Here is a 12,991-nt window from a genome sequence, read left to right as displayed (position 1 = left end):
TTTAAAAATAAACTCAATAAATAACCATCGTTTACTTTTAATAAATCCACATATCTCACAAGAGCCCTGGGCTCCCATCCAATAAAGTGGTGTGAATCGTATAGTCCCTGACAACCGAAAACACACGTGTGGCCGGATTGTACGTCTACTCCCCAGATGATCCTTGATCACGTCCACACAATAAGAGCTCATTAGACCCATGGCCATAATTAAAGGATAGTGCACTCCCAAATAGGTAGGTCCCTGACCATACCCAAAAAATCATCATGACTACCCCTCCGACTAATCCAATCTCATCCATTAATTATTTATTATGGTGAATTATGAAAGACATTATTAATTAATAATTCAAATTAATAATTAAAGCACCAAAATATACATTTAATTCAATAAAAGAACTCTAATGACCCAACTAGTGAGAGTACAAAATTTCTAGACATAGCCTAACCTTAGATACATGAACCTGCAAAATTTCAGAATCTAACTCTTAATAGTTTTTCTGTACTCTCCCTTTTAGTGCTGAAAAAAAAAAAATACTTTTTCAGGTTTAAATTTCGTAAAACTAATAAACAGTCATTTAAAAATTTGGATTTCAGCACAGATAAGTTCAATATACTTAAAACTAATATTCTGGAATTTACACAATTTTTGAAATATTTAAAACATTTTTCCTTAATTTTCTAATGTAAAACTAATTAAAAATAATAATAATTAAAAATAATAATTTAGTTCATTTGGATCTGTGTGGCCCAAAAGGTCAGGGTTTGTGAGTTAACTTGGCTGACCAAAATCTAATTCGAAATTGGCCAAAGGTGGCCCACACTCTCTCTCGCATGCCAAGCCCGAGAGTGACATTGCAGCAAAGTTCCCAAATTCCATCATTCTTCCCCACAATGCTATACCCAGAACATGTCTTGGTCTCTTTTCCCACAACCAATCAAATCCTTACATTATAAATAAGCTAAGAACCTAATATCAAACTATATCTATATCATGACATTACAGTTCCTATTACAACACCTAGAAAACATCAATTACTTGTTTTGCCTAATATCAAACCTAGCAGTTGTGAGTTTAATTAAATATATATATATATACACACACACACACACACAAACATATATATCCACGCATTTATCTCATACAAATTAATACAGTGTACCCTCGCATATAAAATAATCAGTAATTATCTCGTTTCAATTACAACCTGAAATTAACAAATAGATTGCATATTAACATAATCAATACTAATTTAAGATAGAAAAATTAAACATTCATTAACATATCAAGTAATTATAACAATGCAATAAACACACATGATTAAATACCAAGATTCATGCTACACGTATTTATTTTAACCTGCTCTTAAATTCTAATCGCAGTATATTACTACTACTTTTATAGTACACACACACACACACACACACACACACATATATAATGAGTTACAAATATATATAAAATTAAAATGCAAGGTTAACTTGCCTGGATAATGCTATTCTTTCCTTTATGTGAATCTCTGTCACCAACTCCCCTTCTGGCTACTTCAGATACAATGTAACGTTAATATTTCTGTTTCTCTCTCGTTCTCTTTCTTTTACGCAATAGACTATTGAAACTTATATAAAGATAAGGATATCGGTAGGTGAGATAATTTAGGATCCCTTTTAAATTTTCAAACTTTTAAAAGTAACCTATTATCACTAATATACCTTAAAAATCAACCAGATAAATAAATATTCATATATATATATAAAAAAAAAGATACAGGTATTACATCCTACCCTCCTAAAAAGAAATTTCGTCCTCGAAATTTGCGTACCTTATTCGAAAAGATGTGGGTACTTTTCCTTCATTTCTGACTTTAACTCCTAAGTAGCCTCTCTTTCGTCCTAATGATTCCACTGCACCTTCACTAAAGGTATCTCTGCCTACCTCAACTGTTTCACCATACGGTCAACAATGCGAACAGACGTCTCAACATAGGTTGTATTAGAGCGTAACTGAACCTCTGTGCAATCAATAGCCTGAGTTTCATTCCTCAAGCACCTCCTCAACATGGAGACATGAAAAACATCATGAACAACAGATAGTCTGGGTGGTAAAGCCAATCTGTACGCCATGTCCCCAATCCTCTCTCTGATCTCAAAAGGTTCAATGAATCGAGGAGCTAGTTTCCCTTTCTTCCTACCAAATCTCGTAAACCCCTTCATTGGTGATACTTTCAGGAATACCAAATCACCCACACTAAACTCCAAAGCACGACAGCGTCGATCTGCATAACTTTTCTGTCGACTCTGAGCTGTGCGAAGTCGATCTCGAATGATGGCAACCTTCTCCGTAGTCTCTTGCACCAACTCTGGCCCCAAAAAACTACCATCACCAACCTCAGCCCAACATGCAGGTGAACGACAAGGTTTACTATAAAGTGCCTCATACGGTGCCATGCCGATGCTAGCTTAGTAGCTGTTATTATAAGCAAACTCAATCAGTGGAATGTGATCCTCCTAATTGCCCTAAAAATCTAGAACACATGCACGAAGCATATCTTCCGAAACCTGAATGACCCTCTCAGACTAGCCATCGATTTGAGGATGAAAAGCAATACTCAAACTCAAAGGAGTACCAAAAGCTGTATGGAAACTACTCCAAAACTGAGATGAAAAACGAGGGTCATGATCTGAAACAATAGACACCGGCACCCCATGGAACTTAACTATGTCTCTGATGTATATCTTACACAATTCCTTAACAGTATCAGTAGCTCGAATGGGTAAAAATGAGCTGATTTAGTCAATCTGTCCACTATCACCCATACTGTATCATGGTTATGTATAGACCTCGGTAACCCCACAACAAAATCCATCGTCACATGCTCCCATTTCCACTCAGGCACATGCAAAGGCTGTAATAGTCCTGCTGGTCTCTGGTGCTCAGCCTTTACTTGTTGACAAGTGAGACATCTAGATACAAACTCTGCCATATCAAGTTTCATGCCTTCCCACCAGAACTGCCTCTTAAGATTATGATACATCTTAGTGCCACGTGGGTGCACTGTGTACCTAGAGTGGTGCGCCTCTTCTAAAATCTCTCTCTTGAGGTCTGCTAAGTCTGGAACACATAGCTTACCTCGAAATCTTATACCATCATCAGCTCCATACGTTCAATCGACATTACCTTTATCATTAACATCCTCAACTGCTTTGGTCTGTAACCTGTCATTCTGAGTCTGAGAATGAATGATCCGGCTGATCAAAGTAGGTTGTACAGTTAAACTACAAAGAAGAGCCCCAATACTTTGTGTCATACCCCTGGATTCCTCGATGCGGGTTGGCCAGGCCCACGCCCGAATACCCGAGGATATCAAAACGAATCGGCAATAATAGAACACAGAATATAAATATGATTAACAAGAATAAATAAAACGCTGAGAAGAAACTAAAATGATAAACCAATAACTTTCATTGATAAACAAATTCTTTTGATATAAGTAATCCTCCAAACAATAATACAACTCGGGAATCCATACTATGTGGACCCCTAGAAAATCCCAATTAAACAAACTGATCTAAAAACGAAAACCAAAACTAAATCATAGCTAATAGTCCTACGTAGTCGGAAGAGTGAGTGACCGTCTCTGCTCAGCACGAACAAGCTCTAAAACTGGCACCGTCTGATACCTGAAAAATAATAGTGGGTCAGGCCCACGAACAAATTTTATTCTACTACAATCCAAACAGAGACTCGATACGCAGATACATCCTAGACAATCTCAACAATAGCTATATAGTCCATAACTATATATATATATATCCACACTAAAGGACTCTCATTGGACTACAAAGGGGGTTTCAGCCTGAATAAAAGGCAACATGCAAAACGCACTTGAAGTGGGCATGAGTACCTAGACCTAACAGGGTACACCTCAACCATTATAGCCAACTATGCATCCCAATGCATATATGCTCCCTAACCATCGATCCTGAGACTCAAGCTCATATCGTGGTACCATAATCATATATATAAAAGTCCTATCCTAACCATCCATAAGAAATCCAGTCAATCATTCAACTTGTTCAGCTGATTTGACTTAAGTTATAAGTAGTAAGTAATCCAGTTAGTCATTCAACTTATTCAGCTGATTTGACTTAAATAACAAGTAATCTAGTTAGTCATTCAACTTCGTTCAGCTGATCTGACTTAACCAACAAGTAATCTAATTAGTCATTCAACTTTGTTCAGCTGATCTGACTTGAATATAAGTAGGATTTTATTTTATAATCCATTCCCTTATTCCAGAATAGGTACGATTTAGTATTTTGAAACTAATCCGTCCTTAGTATGCTACCGTCCCATACACGTGTATATAATCCATACATCCAGTAATTGATAATACAGATAATAATTGTAAACATCAATTAATCCATAATAAGCAGAATCAAAGTATGTAAATTGACATGCTTATTTTATACCACTTCACAGAAACCAATAATTGATAATACTGACAATATATGTAGATATCAATTAATCCATAATAAGCATAATAGAATTCTATAAATTAACATGCTTATTTTATATTCCAGATACATAATAAAACTATATCATAAATAAACAAATTGCCAATATACAAGTAGCAAATTGAATCATCTACATTTAAGCACAATATGCAGTTTGAATTAAAAGTTCATATTGTTCAAGCCACTAATTCTATGTGATTTATTACGCAATATAATGTCCTCTGGAGTCTTAGAATGACCCTAGACATTATTTAAATCCCCCACTACAGTCCTAATTACACCTGGAACATCAAAAATCCAACAACAGTAACTAAAAACTCGCCGAAAAAAAAAAAAAAAAAAATCAGCAAGGGAGCTGGCTCCATGAAAATGTAGAGCCGGCTCCATTACAAAGGAGCCGCCTCTTCTTAGTGTGGAGCTGGCTCCACTTCAATGGAGCCGCCTCCATTGAAGGGGGAGCCGCCTGCACTCCTCCCAGTCTCCATTTTCTCCGTCTCCGGCTATTTTTTGAATTTTGGATTGCCCTTTTTAAGGTTTTTAACCCTCTGTTCTAAGTCCCAGACAGTCCCAATTAATTATATGAAATAATTAGGCATCATTTACATGAATCAAAACAAGCTTATGCAAGAAAAAAAAAAAAAAAAAAAACAAGATTTAATAAAAAATACATGCCAATCATCAAAATAGTTTTAATTCAATTCAATTCAATTTAATTCAACTCAATTCAATTTAATTCAATTTTAAATAACCGTTTAACTCCTAGAGACTACCTAGGCATGCACAGAACCCAAGTCTAAGGGAAAGAGTTAGAGGTAGAACTTGCCTTTGAGATTTCGGATTGAAATCTTAACGCCGTCTTTGTAGATTTTCCGGTGACTCTAGTTACCGTCGAAGCCCTCTGCTGTACTGTTCTAGCATACACACAGCCTCCCCTTTTTCCTCTTTAGTCCGGTCTTGGACTTTTGCCAAAACCCCAGCCCTGTTCTTTCTCTGTTTATCTTTCTCTCCTTGCCTCTCTAACAGATACGTGAATAGGGTTTTCTAAACCCTACGGCAGACACATAACACATATATATATAAGTTTAGAAAAACCTAATTCTAATATATGTCGGCACCCTAATCCAACGTGATAACACACACATATATATAACCCATTATAATTATATACTATATATCATATACTGAATATCACAATTAAGGTAACTATTAATTTTAATTAATAATTAACATAGTATTATATACATATATACTCATATATATATATGTATAACTATCGATGGATAAAACCGTACCTATTTAATCCCCTATCCAAGAAATCTATATTCCTCCAAGTGCCAAAACATATACGCACAAAATTTATAAGCATCCAGGGCTAACAAGTTGGTAACGCTAATCTATAGGTTACTGCCTTAATTGATGACCAACACCCATGAAAAGTCAATTTAATACGTAAAAATTGACCTTCCTCCAAAACGCACATTGCTTCCTATACAGAAGACATCTCAATCAACCATTTTTTGATAGAAAACTCTAGTGCATGAGTTCAACTATTAACAAAATCCTACTGCTGCCTCTGAACCGCGCGCAATCCATTACGAAGGATAGTATTTCTCTCCGATGTATCCTTAAATGAAGTCAAGGCCTTATTATATAACCCTCGCTTCCATTTCAGATCAATAGGTGAGAGGCCTGCATTATGCAATATACCAAACCTCAACAGTTGCCATACGAACCTCCTTGTGCCAAAAATATGACAAATAAAAACTTTAAAAGCGAAGTAATCACTTCCAATTAGCCATGAAAACTTAAGATATACATCATAAGCATATCCTTCAGGATCAAGATATAATTTCTCGATCGAATCCCCCGTCTAGAGATATGAAGCAAAGTTGCTGCTCTAATATCTTCAGAAAATGCCTTCAAAATAGCATTTTTTATCCACAATAATGGATATCCACATGCTACAACGTACTATATTATCAGTGCAAAGTAGACATTACTCTAATCAATGTTCATAAGCGAACTTACTCAATCCATTACTCTTACCCCATATGGAAATAATTCCAACTAATGTTGATAATTTCTACCAACTATCCACTCCTGATTAGTCACACTCCCATTTTGATATAGGAAGTGGTAAAAATCTCCAATGATATCCAATTATCAATTTTTCACCTTTCTACCAAGTCTTACTCTTATAGATAGTTATGTGCATGTCCCTATCCGTACCGGCTTACCAAAACTAACATTAGATGTCTCGATGTAACGCATAACCATCTGAGTGCACTGTGATAAATTTACAAATTTTACATCTCAGTCACTCCGACATCATTCATAGAATTTACTAATCCTCCTCCAATACCTTAAGCTCTATCTGAGTAAGGTCCTATATTCTAAGTTGACTTCCTTAATTTCCTTAGTAATAACAAGTGTTATTATTACACAAGTTAAAAACTTTAACTGCTAACTCAATAACTAACCGAAAGATTTTAAATATCACATCGGTTGTTGAGAGCATCCACTTCCATATTTACTTCCACCAAACGAAACTTAATGCAAAGTGTGAATCACCACTTCTATCCATCTAAGACGTCTCGTGATCCATTCTATTTGTATGAACTGATATCCTACCAGTTCAAAATAGACAAAATTAAGCTGATTTAATTTATCAGTCAACCAATATCCCAACCAGAATCGTGACCTTTTTTTTTTTTTAAAGTCAGCAATCCCTCAACTAAATTCGTGAAAAATGCTCTATCATTTCCACTTCAGTATAGGAAATGGCTGCAAGGATCTAGTAATCTCTGATGGTTTATCTCGACTATCTAATAAATATTAGACTAGGAGAAAAATCACTATGTCCTTCCTTCTACCTGTCCTCCAAATATCTGCTTCATACAATGACACATCATGTTTCCACCAGGATGAATAAAGAACTAAAAGTTGTGAAACTCGGTCCATGCATCCTCTTTCAAATTTGTCTACAGAAAGTATCGTTAGTCGGGCACCACCAGTTTTCGTCTGCACTTACTGTTTAAATAGGAGCATCTTCAAAAGCCAACTATGCATCTAAATTCTTGCATAATGATCCGTAATAAACTTACCGATAATGAAAATCAATCGGTACTTCCATTTATCAAAAGTCAACTATCTATGACTTTTCCACACACACCGTAGACCTCTTTCTTATATAGGTGATTGGTCTCACCATCCTGTCTTTGACAAACCCTACTTCCTTAATATAAGTAAGTGTCAGTCAGACTTCTTATCTAACTTCAAATGAATATGGAACTTTTCCATCCTCCAAACAAGTGATCCATTTCCTAGCAACAACTAATTGTCGTGAAATATGACCTTAAAAAAAAAAATTCCATATTTTATACAGTGTAGAGACTTTGGTTCATCCTCCAAGTGCAAAACCGGCAACTCCTCCAAATGACACACTCGTGAATAGTGTCTGGGTTAAGAATAGACTGATAAAGATTTAGTCAGTCTACTATCCTCTCTCGGAGTCATTCCAATAAGTACCTAAACCAGCACGAATACCTCATTCCGTCTGGGTGACCACTTCTGAAATTTCCAAGAAGATGTTCTGTAACTTCGACATCTCTAATAAACCATCGTGGCGTTACTATAGACTTTATTTACCATAACCTCACGAATACCTGATTATTAACAACCACCATTTACATGGCGTTATAAAAAAAATTATACTAATCCATACCTAGCGTCAAGTTTATTAAACTAATTGTTCTAAATTATTTGACTCATAGTGATGGTTTAACTTTCCCATCCCAAATAATATACCATAAGGATACATGTCCAGGTCTAATAGTTTGGCTAGAATTATGTGTATCTACCAAATCCTATGACCATATGCTCACAAATCCTAGCGTAAATAGCGCTATTACTTCATGTTATTTAAAATAATAGTTGGCTGATCACATACTTTTGTCCCCAACTAAACCATACATCAAATCCTAAATAATTAATCAAAATAAAACACATATGACATACACAATAAAACAAAATGCAATCCTACTTAAGACATCATTCTTTCTAGAAAGGAAAGTCTCATTTGAAATCAACCTTACCAGATTGTTTCACAATTTTCTTTTATAGTTTCATAGATATTCATCCAACCTCGAAACATATCCTTATTAAACATAGCTTAAAAGCAACATATGTTTGCCTAAGCAAATACCAAGGACTTAACCCTTATCCTCCATATAAGCGGAATGTAAACTGTCTAACTTTGCTTTATAAAGCGAATTAGAATGTCACAACATAATACCAATACCATCCTGAATGTGATACAAAATCATACGTTTCATTCTGATAAGAACTCCATCCGATACCCAAACTCCTGAAGAATACTTTTTATATATCTTTTTTAGAGATAATACGAAAGCTTAACTATTTGTAGATTGATCAACCCCAAATTCTACTAATATTATTCGCTATACTAGCAAATAAGATCATCCTCGATCAATCATTCATTTTCCAGATTTAGTACCCTCTTTCTTGGATACACTGAAATCTCTTCTATTAGGATCCTCTTCGGACTCTTACTCCTCGCTTATCTCCTTTTTTAGAACAATTGAAGTCGTGTTGGCCCCGATATGCGGTGACCTAACACGTACACCTAATTCCTTCCTTGGCTTATACTTTAAAGTAGCACCAACCAGAATTAAACCTTCAATCCCTAATTCTGCCTTCAGGCAAAGAATCGATAACGTACTCTTTTACTTCTTTGGGTCTTTATCGCTTTCGCCTTGAACCCCATCATCTTCCTAGTGCTAACCATCCTGTGATTACAGAATATAATTGACATCAATTCTTCCTAACGAACCATAAAAAGAGTACAACGAATCCTAACATGGCTCTAAGTTTGAAGAGACGCAATGCGGAATTCACATAACGAAAGACACTCCTAAGGACACTTGAACCTGGAGTGCTCTTATACCAACTGTCATACCCCCAGATTCCTAGATACGGGTTGGCCAGGCCCACACCCGAAAACCCGAGGATATCAAAACGAATCGGCAATAATCGAACACAGAATATAAATATGATTAACAAGAATAAATACAACGTTGAAAAGAAACTAAAATGATAAACCAATAACTTTCATTGATAAACAAATTCTTCTGATATAAGTAATCCTCCAAACAATAATACAACTCGGGAATCCATACTATGTGGACACCTAGAAAATCCCAATTGAACAAACTGATCTAAAAAGGAAAACCAAAACTAAAACATAGCTAATAGTCTTACATAGTAAGCAGAGTGAGTGACTGTCTCTGCTCAGCACGAAAAAGCTCTAAAACTGGCGTCGTCCAATACCTGAAAAATAATAATGGGTCAGGCCCACGAATAAGTTTTATTCTACTACAATCCAAATAGAGACTCGATACGCAGATTCATCCTAGACAATCCCAACAATAGCTATATAGTCCATAACTATATAACTATATATATATATATATATATATATGTCCACACTAAAGGACTCTCACTAGACTACAAAGGGGGTCTCAACCTGAATAGAAAACAACCTGTAAAATGCACTTGAAGTGAGCATGAGTACCTAGACCTAACAGAGTACACTTCAACCATCATAGCCAGCTATGCATCCCAATGAATATATGCTCCCTAACCATCGATCCTGAGACTCAAACTCATATCGTGGTATCATAATCATATATATATAAGTTCTATCCTAACCATCCACAAGAAATCCAGTCAGTCATTCAACTTGTTCAGCTGATTTAACTTAAGCTATAAGTAGCAAGTAATCCAGTTAGTCATTCAACTTGTTTAGCTGATTTGACTTAAATAACAAGTAATCCAGTTAGTCATTCAACTTTTTTAGCTGATCTGACTTAACCAACAAGTAATCTAGTTAGTTATTCAACTTTGTTCAGCTGATTTGACTTGAATATAAGTAGGATTTTATTTTATAATCCATTCCATTATTCCAGAATAGGTACAATTTAGTATTTTGAAACCAATTCGTCCCTAATATGTCACAGTCCCATACCGGTGGATACAATCCATACATCCAGTAATTGATAATACAGATAATAATTGTAAACATCAATTAATCCATAATAAGTAGAATCAAAATATGTAAATTGACATGCTTATTTTATACCACTTCACAGAAACCAATAATTAATAATACTGACAATATATGTAGATATCAATTAATTCATAATAAGCATAATAGAATTCTATAAATTAACATATTTATTTTATATCCCAGATACATGATAAAACTATATCATACATAAACAAATTGCTCATATATAAGTAGCAAATTGAATCATCTACATCTAAGCACAATATGCAGTTTGAATTAAAAGTTCATATTGTTCAAGCCACTAATTCTATGTGGTTTATTACGCATTATAATGTCCTCTGGAGTCTTAGTATGACCTTAGACATTATTTAAATCCCGCACTACAGTCCTAATTACACCTGGAACATCAAAAATCCAACAACAGTAACTAAAAACTCACCGAAAATTAAAAAAAAAAAAAATAAGCAAGGGAGCCGGCTCCATTAAAATGTAAAGCCGGCTCCATTACAAAGGAGCCGCCTCTTCTTAGTGTGGAGCCAGCTCCACTTCAATGGAGCCGCCTCCATTGAAGGGGGAGCCACATCCACTCCTCCCATTCTCCATCTTCTCCATCTCCGGTTATTTTCTGACTTTCTGATTTCCCTTTTTAAGGTTTCTAACCCTCTGTTCTAAGTCCCAGACAATCCCAATTAATTATATGAAATAATTAGGCATCATTTACATGAATCAAAACAAGCTTATGCAAGAAAAAAAAAAAAAAAAGATTTAATAAAAAATACATGCCAAGCATCAAAATAGTTTTAATTCAATTCAATTCAATTTAATTCAACTCAATTCAATTTAATTCAATTTTAAATAATCATTTAACTCCTGGAAACTACCTAGGCATGCACAGAACACAAGTCTGAGGGAAAAAGTTAGAGATAGAACTTGCTTTTGAGATTTTGGATTGAAATCTCAACGCCGTCTTCCTAGATTTTTCGGCGACTCTAGTTACTGTCAAAGCCCTCTGCTATACTATTCTAGCCTACACACAGCCTCCCCTTCTTCCTCCTTGGTTCGGTCTTGGACTTTTGCGAAAACCCCAGCCCTGTTCTCTCTCTATTTATCTCTCTCTCCTTGCCTTTCTAACAGATATGTGAATAAGGTTTTCTTAACCCTACGGCATACGCATAACACACATATATATATAAGTTTAGAAAAACCTAATTCTAATATATGTCGGCACCTTAATCCAACGTGATAACACACACACACATATATATAACCCATTATAATTATATACTATATATCATATACTGAATATCACAATTAAGGTAACTATTAATTTTAATTAATAATTAACAGAGTCTTATATACATATATACTCATATATATATATATATATATGTATAACTATTCATGGATAAAACCGTACCTATTTAATCCCTTATCCAATTAATCCATGTGACCCAAACCGTTGGTCCATTTCTACTGTCCAAATCCATCCTTAAATAAAATTAAAAAAAGAAAATAAAATAAACATTTAAATCATTTATTTCCTAACAACTAAACTATACAAAAATACACATAAGCAGTTACCAATAACTCAATGAAAAATGTAAATTCAAATAAGCCAACCGAATACATTTAGCCCCATAATTAAAGGTAAACAAGTAATTCAATTAACCATATAACAAAAAGCCAAATAATCAATTAAAAAAAATAAAATGCACATGAAATAAATAATTAAATTTCAATTCTATCCTTTTTGAAAATTAGGGGTATTACACTTTGAGAACTCGGCATGATAAATAACGAACTCTGCCAATGCCTCTAACATCATCCACTCCTGAATCATCATAAAGGTAACTAATCCTCTCGGTTTCTGACTCAAGGCATCTGCTACCACATTCGCCTTTCCAGGATGATACTAAAGGGTCATATCAAAATCTTTTATCTTCTCCATCCACGTACGTTGCCTCATATTCAACTCTTTTTGAGTATAGAGGTACTTAAGGCTCTTATGATTAGAGAATAACTCAAATTTCTCATCATACAAGTAATGCTTCCACACGTTCAATGCAAGAACCACTGCTGCCAATTCCAGGTCATGTGTAGGGTAATTATGCTCATGTGGCTTAAGCTGCCTAGAGGCATATGCTACCACCTTACCATCTTGGATCAAAACACAGGTAAGACCCTTTAATGATGCATCTGTATAGATCAGAAATCTCTCACCACTAACAGGAATGGTAAGAACTAGTGTTGAAGTCAATCGCGTCTTCAGCTTCTCAAATGCCTGCTTACCGCGGTGATCCCAAATAAACTTCACATCTTTCTGAGTCAAATGGGACAATAGTACAACAATCTTTGAGAAAACCTCAATGAAGCGCCTGTAGTATCT

This window comes from Cornus florida, unplaced genomic scaffold (genome assembly GCF_030987335.1).
Source record: "Cornus florida cultivar Cherokee Brave unplaced genomic scaffold, ASM3098733v1 CherokeeBrave_3.0.0_Hap2_Chr04, whole genome shotgun sequence".
Classification (NCBI taxonomy): domain Eukaryota; kingdom Viridiplantae; phylum Streptophyta; class Magnoliopsida; order Cornales; family Cornaceae; genus Cornus; species Cornus florida.
The sequence above is the reverse complement of the archived record's forward strand: the minus strand, read 5'-3'. Positions refer to the sequence as shown.